General features: G+C 38.8%; 1 pseudogene across 1 annotated transcript; it reads left to right on the forward strand.

Annotated features, from left to right (window-relative positions):
• Positions 1-3,388: 3,388 nt before the first annotated feature.
• LOC149549500 (uncharacterized) lies at positions 3,389-10,127 on the forward strand (annotated as a pseudogene). Its single transcript, XR_016354100.1, has 2 exons — positions 3,389-4,307; positions 5,573-10,127. The product of XR_016354100.1 is annotated as an uncharacterized LOC149549500 (transcript).
• The last annotated feature ends 520 nt before the right edge of the window (positions 10,128-10,647 follow it).

Here is a 10,647-nt window from a genome sequence, read left to right on the forward strand (position 1 = left end):
TGGGGTCCTTCCTTTTTAGACTCGAATTGGGCCATGATCGAGTGTACCCAAACTCTGCTCCTCTGTCGGATTATCAGATGTCACAGATCTACCCCCCATAGTATTATTTTGGCTGAGTTTGGAGCTCACCCATTCAGGCTTGCAACCATTTTTTATTTGATCTTGTTTCTCCACCATCTTCATGGTTTTGTAGACTCAGTTGAAGGCCAACACAAATACCCTTAGTTAGCCTACTACTCCTCAATTGCTATTGCAGACTCTAATCTAGCTACTAGAGCTCGTTGTTGGTATGCTCAGGCTACTATCCTACTGAGTTCAGTTGGGATCGACATCAACTATCTCCCTCCATACCAGTTCTCATTAGACGCTCCTGCTCATTTACTCCCCTCTTGGTAGGAGTTGAACGGGCATGTCAGACTTGACATTTACAGGCAGTACATCATACAGACCTAGGCGGCTCCTCCAGGGGGACTACATCCGAGGATGGCTTTCTATGCCGAGCACTTCTTAGATATTCAGGATAGGATTATTGTTTGCCCTGAGAACTTACACAGATGTTGGACACATGCCCTATGTATCTCCCTTGGCTCCTTTAGGGTGGACTCACACAAACTCCGAATCCAGGTTGATCACCATATTGCTAGAGAGGTTAGGTGTGCACACTTTGTACCTTAGATGAGGTAGAATCTGAGACTCATTTTCTTCTCAGATGCCCCATATACTACGAGATTAGAGGGAGATTTTATTGTCTGTTTAGAGATTGTAGATCCCTCTCAAATTTTTTTAGGTACAACGATTAGCATTGCATTGCGCTCTATCTCTGTTAGTCCTTGCAACTTTCATTTCCCAGTAGTCAAGCCCAAACATAGCTTATTACAACCTTCTTATCGCCCTTAACTCTAGTTCGGGGTGTGAAGAGCCCATACAGTCTCCCTAATACGGACCATTCTAGATCTGTGAGACCTCGCAGACCTCTTCGTCAGCGACACTCCTCTCATAGCACTCAAGTTCATCACAAGGCCTCTGGTAGCTGCACTGATAAGTCGTTGTTGGACTTTTTCTCAGCGAGGATGGATACCTAATCTTTCTCGTGATGTCTCCTACTTTCTTCTTCTTCTTCATTTATTGTTCTTGTTGTTTTGTGGTCACCATTTGGTGCTCCATTTGTCTGCTATTTTCTTGTTGTAAGCTTCTAGTCCCATAGACCCTCGTTGTGGTCTTTTGTTGGACATTAATAATATTATCTATCTTATCTGCATAAAAGGTCATCTTAGCATGTAACCCCCTGACCGGGGTGCTCCTAGTCACGGTGATATACTTTCTATAAATATTTGTCCTGACATGCTCATTCAGCTCCTGAGGTGACCGAAGTAGATGAGCAAGAGCATCCAACGAAAACTAAAAGGGAAGGAGGTGGTCGATATCAATACCTATCGAGCTCAACAAAGAGGTTGCCTAAGTGTACTAGCATTGAACTCTAGGAGAGGGATATGAGGTAGCAATGGCAACAGAGGAGCAATAAGCCAAGTAAGAATATCAATGATGACCATCTACAGAGTCTGCGAAGCCATGGAGCCAGTGGAGAAACCAAACCAGATAAAAAATGGCACCTAGTTTGAAAGGATGAGCTCCAAATTTTGCCAAAATAATGTCATGGGGAGTGGATCTATGGCATCTGATAATGCATCTGAGAAGCAGAGTCTGAACATGCTCAATAGAGGCCCAATCTAAGTCAAGAAGAGACGGTCCCCATACCACTGAACTATAAAGCACTATTGATCTAACCAAGGAATCCAAAAGGGGCAATTTGGACATTAAGTCCTGGAAGTGGTGTCTGAAGCATTGTCTCTCTAGCATCACAAGGGAGCGCATCCCCTTGTTAACCTTGGGCAAGGGAGCACATCACAAGTGATAAATGAAACTATAATGGGATAGGTTTAAAATTTCCAAATTGCCTTTGCCTACAAGGTATACACATATATGTGTTGAGAAAACTGAAAACAACACTAACATTGTAGAAATAATACAAAAAAATGTTTGCAAATTTTTTTTGCATTGATTGGATACAGATACAAGCACAACAAATTAGGAACACTTACATTGTAGGAGTAATAGAAAATATCATTTTAAATCGTATTTGCATACATAATATAACACATGCCTAGACAGCAAACTCATAACAACATTTCTATTATAAAACCAATTACAAAAAAATGCCTACAAAATGAGAATAGTAAAAAATGTTTTCAAATTGCATTTGCATTCACTACTATACACACACTCACAACAAATTGGGAATACTATTATATAAACATACAAAAAAAGTAACAATATTAATAAGTAAACAACATTGTGTCTTCTTCCTTCTCTTCTAATGAAGTTGTGCCTTCCTCTTGTGCCGCAAAGTCCAAAACAATTGTACAATAAAAGGATAACATGCCTATTTTAATTGGAATAAATTATGATTTGTTTGTTGCTAGTTTGTCATGCCCAACTTCATTAGAATTGAAGTTTGAATGTTCATTTAAATTGCAAGGTCAATTTGTTTTTGGCATTAGTTTTTGAGTTGATTGGTTTGATGGAATAGTTCCTATTGATCTCAATGATTGATCTTATAGCTTGTTTATGATGGATGTAGGTGGATATGCATGTGAATTGACTACTAATGTGTGATAAAGGAACCAATAGCTATATTTTAACTTGGAGAAGTGGGACAAGGATGCCAATACATGATGAATAAGTGATGTGTTTAAGTGAGGAATTGGGGTATAAGGAAATTTTTTGGGTCAGTGTGGACTTGACATGGCAATGCTATTTTGGTTTGTAGATGTCTAAATAAGATAGCAAGTCTTATGTAAATCCACTATTTTGATTATTTTTTGTACATTGATGGGTTTAATTTAATCATACAACTCATGAGCATCACAGATTTAGTCAATGACCTAACAATTGTTCAATGATTTTTAGCCAGCTTGTTTGAATTGTATAATTTATATATAGTTAAATCAAATATAAATTAAAAATTGTACATTTTATATCAAGAAGTGATTAGATTAAATATGAATATATTTTAAATAAAACATCTACGAAGTAAGTACTTAATTGCAATAGTGAGAGTTTATCTGACCCACGCCGTTTAAAAATATAGAACACCATGCAGAAATCAGCCCCTTCCCAAGTAGATCTAAAATTCCACTTACTATCATTGATTACATGGAAATAATTTTATGAAAATATATTTTTTAACATAATTTTACAATATTAATTTTTAAACATTACCTAATTTGTATCATTTCAAATCAACAAAATAATAGTGTACAATTTCATCGAAATGTCATGTTTCAGGAACGGATCGGAAAATATAAATCACAAAAATAGTTCTGCTTAATGTTATTTCTAAATTGAATTATGTACAGCATTTTGAGTCAACAGACTAGTGTGTGAAAAGAAAAAGGATTCGATAAGGATGAGCACTACCATAAACTGAACACGGCATTGTGTGAGCAGAATTGAAACATTTGTATATTTGAGTTCCAGATATGAAAATTTGGGTTGAATTCTCTGCTCACTTTTATAGGCCCTTCTTCAGATTCAGACCAGGAAAAGATGCTGAAAAAGTTGAAAATGACACGCGCCCCAAAAAAAAAAAATTAATAGGAGCGGGCCCGCCTGTTGTGCCATTCAAACTGGCGTGGGAGAAGAAACGATTTGACAAAAGTGAGTCTGCGCTCATTGACTTCATATTAAATGACGGCTATGTTTTGCCATTGATAACACACTGAATCCTCTGTTTTCTTTCTAGCCTCAGTAAGCTTTACTCTTGAGATGGAACAATACAAACCTCCCGCAACTAAACTTGCCTCCCAAAGCGATAAGAGTTATCATGTATTTCTGAGTTTCAGGGGACCAGATGTGAGAAAGACTTTGGTTGATCATCTTTATGAAGCTCTCACCCAAGCAGGACTTATTGTCTTTTTAGATAGCGAAAAAATGGAGAAGGGGGAAATTATTGGGTTGACCTTGGAAAAGGCAATTGAGAGCAGTGCCATACGTATTCCCATATTTTCCAAAGGTTACGCAGATTCAGCGTGGTGTCTGAAGGAAGCCGCTGCAATGTTGAGGACCCCTGGCTTGATCATTCCTCTGTTTTATGATGTGAGTCCAGCTGATGTTAGATATCCTGAAAAGGGCTCCAGTCCCTATTGCCAATCGTTTCTCAAGCATTCGGATCGATTCCCGAGAGACAAAATTGATGAGTGGATGTGCGCCCTTCAGCAGATCTGTTGGTCCATGGATATAACTCAAGGGTGAGTGTTTAACCTTACTTTCTGCTTTGAGTTTCTATGTTTTTGGTCTATTATTTAATAGGGGACACATAGGTTGCTGTTCAAATGTAATTATCTAAGAATGGTGTGAGGGATCTCACTAAGGAAAGATTACGAGGGAGAAGATTTCTGCGTTTGTTAAAATTATTGGCTGGTTATTGGATTCTATTATAAAGTATTTAAGTTCTATCAATCTTTTAGATCACATTTTATACTTCATCTATAAGAAAAATGAATTAAAAAAGAAACCAAACCAAAGGACAAGGGAAAGACCACATGAATTATATTCAAGTTTAAAAAATCTAGATTGGAGTGAGATGGCAGGTAATTTTGTTTCATATGATTCTTTTTTCTTTTTAACACTACGTGCCACACATTTACATTACCATCCCCATTTGAATCCTCTGAAAAATGTAAAGATTGAGATGAAACCATGGCTGAGGCACTCCGCGGATATTTGAGAGCCCATGTTATTCCCTACAATTTTTGAAGACTGCTTAGCCTTTGACCTGTGGTAGCATTCTAGAGAGTTCATGAATTGATTCATCCCTGGATTTTTGAGTCAAGGAGCCTGACTGATTCGGCATACCAAAGAGACATTTGACCCAAATGAGAAGCAAATGCATTGTTGATGTAAGTCATCTACCACTACACAATATACTATATACCACATTAAGTCATATTCTTATTAAAAGTCTTTAGTTTTTAATTTTTCTAGCATAACATTAATTGTTTGGCTCTTAGCTGAAGAGGTTTCAAGCACGTGTGTACCTGTGTGGGCCCGTATCGAATACCTAAAACTTCTTTGTAGATGACCTCCATCAAAAATAAATATAAATAAAAATTGTTCGACATAATAATTATTTATTTAATTGTTGAAAATACACTAGGCTTTCCCTCCACTTAATACCATTTCCCAACAGTCTGCCTGGCATAATATCTTTAGTTTTAAACTTCCATACAAGTCAATAAATACTTTCTTTCTGGGAACTCTTTAACATTTGAATCTCACATTATCATTGGACTTCCTCTGTAAAATAATTAACACTTCATTTTAATAATATATATTTTATAAATCAATTAATACTAAATGAGGAGGTTTGCTTTATTGATCCAAATAGTTCTTAGATGCTAATGCTTTGTGCTCTGTGAAAATTCTATCTCACAGCTTTCCTCGCATCTCTCTGTGTAGAAGTAGGATAATTAGTATTGTTGCCATATTTATTGACTTCCTCTGGACGTTGCAGCTACGAAGCTCGGCTTGTAAAGACTGTGGTGAACGACCTGAGAAAGACATTGGACAGAGTGCCATTCGAAGTTGCCAAGCATCCAGTGGGAACAGACAACATGAAAAATGCCATCACTCAAAAATTAAATCTTGATGCAGTGGAAGAGGTGGTTAAAGCTGGAATCTGGGGTATAGGTGGTATTGGAAAGACCACGGTTGCCAAGGCTGTGTATAATAAAATTTATGGTGATTTTGATGCTGCTTCTTTCATATTCAGTGTCCGCGTCAATGCTGAAAACTCCACAGATCTTACAAATTTGCAGGAACAAATTCTCAAAGATTTATCCAAATATGATGGAGATGTGTCCAGTATTGATGATGGCAAAACTTTGTTCAAAGAGCGTTTGAGAAGATGTTGAACAATTGAATGCTAATTTTGTTGCTAATTTTGGATGACGTGGATGATGTTGAACAATTGAATGCTTTGGTTGGGGATTGGCTGGCCCCTGGCAGCAGAGTAATTATAACCTCTAAAAACAAACACATTCTTAATCTTGCTGGGATTTCATCTGAATGCATCCAGGAAATGATTGAATTGGAGATAAATGAAGGTCTCCAATTATTTAGTTGGCACGCTTTTCTCAGACCATCTCCCAGTCCTAGTTTTGAAGATCTGTCCAAAAGAATTGCAGAAGCTTGTAAAGGGCATCCTCTTTCATTGGAAGTGATTGGATCCTTATTGTATGACAAGAAGGATAACATAGGTTACTGGACAGAAGCTCTTCACAATATTTCACAAAAGACTCTACATCAGTTATAGTGCTCTTTCTGATGATGAAAAAGAAATATTTGTGGACATTGCTTGCTACTTCATTGGATAACATAAAACATTGCCCATTGTTTTCTGGAAATCCTTGTACAATAAGGTAGACACCGCTTTACATAATCTTTCGATGAAGCTATTGATAAAGATTGATGATGGTGTATTTGATATGCATGATCATTTGCAAGATATGGGGTGTATTATTGCTGAAAAAGAGAAACAAGGTAGCCGATTATGGGAGGGTTCCAGTTTAAACACCATATCCTACAGTAACAATTGCTCTCGCCTTCGACTCAATGGAGGCAATTCACAAAGGCTAAAAATGTTGTACCGACCTGGTCTTTGCTATCTCCATTTGCAGAATTTGCCAATTCATGGCATGATATTAGACATGCTAGCCATGCTTCCTCCAAGTTTGATATGGTTAAGGTTGGAACATTGTTCTTGTGCAACTGGGATGAATAGAAAAATAAAGAATATCCTCACAGCAGCAAAGAAGACTTGTAAGGTGCTAAGTAAGCCACGGCACTCCAGATCTGGAGATAACATTAGGCAATTGAAGATTATGCAACTAAAAGACATCAACAACCTCTCTATCTCCTCCCTATTTTCACTTCCTAATATACAGCTATTGCAGCACTTAGACTTGGAAGAGCGTAGAAGCTTAAAAATTCTTCCTGATACCATTGGCAACCTCTCACAGCTGCGACATTTGAACTTGGGAGGGTGTGCAAGTTTAAATAATCTCTCTGATACGATTGGCAACCTGTCACAGCTGCAGCACTTGGACTTGAAAAGTTGTAAAAGCTTAAAAAGTCTCCCTAATACGATAGGCAACATGTCACAGCTACAGCACTTGAACTTGGGATGGTGTGATGGGTTAAATAGCCTACCTGATACCATTGGTAACCTATCGCAGCTGCAGTTCTTATACTTAGGAAGGTGTAGAAGCTTGAATAGCCTCCCTAATACCATTGGCAACCTGTCGGAGCTGAGGCATGTGGACTTGGGATGGTGTGATAGGTTAAACAACCTCCCTAACACCATTGGCAACCTGACACAACTGCAGCGATTGGAGTTGACAGGATGTAAAAGCTTAGATAACCTCCCCAATACCAGCGGCAACTTGTCACAGCTGCAGCACTTGGACTTGGGAGCAAATGGAAGCTTGAAAAATCTCCCTGATACCATCGGCAATCTGTCACAGATGCAACACTTGGACTTGAGATGGTGTGATCGGTTAGAAAATCTCCCTGATATCATTGGCAACCTGTCACAGCTGCAGCACTTGGACTTGGGAAGGTGTGATAGTTTGAATAATCTCCCTGATACCATTGGTAACCTGTCAAAGCTGCAGCACTTGGGCTTGGGAAGGTGCACAAGCTTAAATAACCTCCCTGATACCATTGGCAACCTATCACAACTGCAGTACTTGGACTTGAGATGGTGTGATAGGTTAAATAACCTCCCTGATACCATCAGCAACCTGTCACAGCTGCAGTACTTGGACTTGGGATGGTGTGACGGGCTAAATAACCTTCCCAATACCATTGGCAATCTGTCACAGCTGGAACACTTGGACTTGGGATGGTGTGATGGTTTAAATAACATCCCTAATTCCATTGGTAACCTCTCAAAGCTGCAGCACTTGTCCTTGGGATGGTGTGAAAGGTTAAATAACCTTCCTGATACCATCTGCAACCTGTCACAGCTACAGCACTTGGACTTGAGAGGATGTAGCAGCTTAGATAACCTACTTGATACCATTGGCAAATTGTCGCAGTTGTCACGGCTGCAGCACTTGGAGTTTGGAGAGTATGGAAGCTTAAATGACCTCCCTGGTACTATCGGAAGCCTATCAACACTGCAGCACTTGTATTTGGGAGGTTGTAGGAGCATAAATAACCTCCCTGAGACAATTGGAAACCTGTCACAATTGCGACACTTGGATTTGCGAGGTTGTGGGAGCTTAAATAACCCCCCTTGTACTATTGGCAACCTATCACAATTGGAGCACTTGAACTTGGAAGGGTGTGTGAGCTTAAAAGATCTCCCTGCTACTGTTGGCAATCTGTCACAGCTGCAGCACTTAAACATGGAAGGGTGTGTGAGCTTAAAAAACCTCCCGGGTATTGTTGGAAACCTGTCACAGCTGCAGCACTTGAACTTGGAAGGGTGTGTAAACTTAAACAACCTCCCTGGTACTGTTGGCAACTTGTCACAGCTGGAACACTTAAACTTGGCAGGGTGTGTAAGCTTAAAAAACCTTCCTGGTACTGTTGGCAACCTTTCACAGCTGCAGCACTTGAACTTGAAAGGGTGTGTAGGCTTAAACAACCTCCCTAGTACAATTTGCAACCTGTCGCAACTACAGTTCTTTGACTTTGAGATGCTTTCTCAGCAGTAGCATTGACAGATTCTAATGGAGCTTTCGGTGCTGCCAAGATAGAAATTAGGACATTCTTAATCCTTTAACATGGTAAGTAAATATTTTTAAAAACATAAAATTTAATGCTGGGAGAGTATTAAATGGAATTGCCTAACAGCCTCAAAATTTGTGTCATGTCCACCGTACAGGACAGGAAATACACTCTATGCTCTCTGAAATGAATCTGCTCTTTACAAGTGTTATTTGAGCTACCCTGCTGAATACTGCATTGAAATTCTCACTCATGATGTAATGGCAAGAAAATTGCACGAAAGTACAAAAAGGTGTTTTGTCTGCAAACGTTACAATTTTCTTAGAGCATGTTTGTGGCACTTTTTAGTTTCAGTTCATAGGCAGGTACACTATAGCACCCATTAGAGTCATTTTTCAGTGATATTTCTAATCAAACAGATTTAAGAATTATAAAAATTGACTTAAAACTAATGTTTAAATTTATCAATTTGCTCATAAATTACAAATAACTATAACTTCTTATACTGTTGTTTGTCTATCCACCAATCTCATTTAAAACAATTTACTGCATCAAACAAACATTAGAAATTTGAAGTTCTGGAAGCTATCCATACCATTCACATAATATTGCCTGGGCGATGGAAAATTGGGTAACACCAGGTACCACAACTTGATGATTTATGTTGAGAGGGTTTGAATCTTGAGTGGATTGCTGTATCCCCACTGCTGTTGCAACAGCATCGAAGATCCTGGTTAACCAAAACTGGAGACCCTGCCACCTCTTGAACCTGAAACAGCAGCTGTGACATCTTGTGTGCTCATCAGTTCCATTCTCAGAGTATTAAGCTGCATTATAGCAGTAAGATTGGAGAAATTACTATTGTTGTTGTTATTAATGATGTTGATTTGGCAAGAATCCAACTGATGTGACCAACATGAATTGGAATTCTGATAAGCATCCAGTACATTGTGGCACCTGTGGCGGGGAATGGTGAGATAGGGCCAGATCGTGGGTTAACCATGAAGTGATAAGTGGTACTTCTGTTCATGGCCTGCACCATCCAAAATTGTTCTAAGGGATTCTTCACTCATGTTGCTGAAAATGCTTGACCAGCTACAATTCCTCAGGTTTTGCAGAACTCTATTACAGGTCCCATTCGTGACCTTTTAGACCTAGTTTGAAGCGCATACTTTGGATCATTATTTGTTTTCTGGTTCTATCACTAAGTCTCTTACCAGTCTGCATCATCTGGAGGTAGTGAGACCCCTAAAGATATGGTGAATCTATAGAGATTGTATATTCTTCTATTGGACAATTATACACTTATAGCATTATTCTTGTTTTTTATCTGTCTGCTATAAAGGTACTTAATGTGTCCGATAATGAGCTCAGTAGAACAATACCAAGTACTGCGGCTCTGTCTGTCTTGAATGCTGATTCATTCTTAGGAAATCCAACAGGAGCCCATTGGCCAAGCACTATCATATAATTTTAGCATCTCATTCATATGCTACTCTTGCTATAAGCTCTGTTACAGGAAGATTTAAGGCTTTTGATGAAGATAAAGAAACAGCTAACTGAGGTGAAGATAGCAGGGTTTGAGGTAAAGATCCAGTGTGTTGCTGTTGACTATGTTGTTTGTTGTTTATCCCTTTCGTCAAGAAAAGGAAAAACAAGAAGATGAGGCAGAGTAGAATGCAGGAGAAAAGCTTTCAGTTGAAGACAATGGGTTTGAGCAGTTTTATGATAATATCAAAGCCATTAGGCCAGAAAAATTGGAGAGTGGAATCCTTACGTTCTGTGTAGAAAAAACCCAGATGTATACTTTGACGGATGTGCTTTGTGCATTAGCTGAAATCATGGGGAGGA

This window comes from Cupressus sempervirens, chromosome 7 (assembly GCF_028749045.1).
Source record: "Cupressus sempervirens isolate cs-2001-9-10 chromosome 7, ASM2874904v1, whole genome shotgun sequence".
NCBI lineage: Eukaryota > Viridiplantae > Streptophyta > Pinopsida > Cupressales > Cupressaceae > Cupressus > Cupressus sempervirens.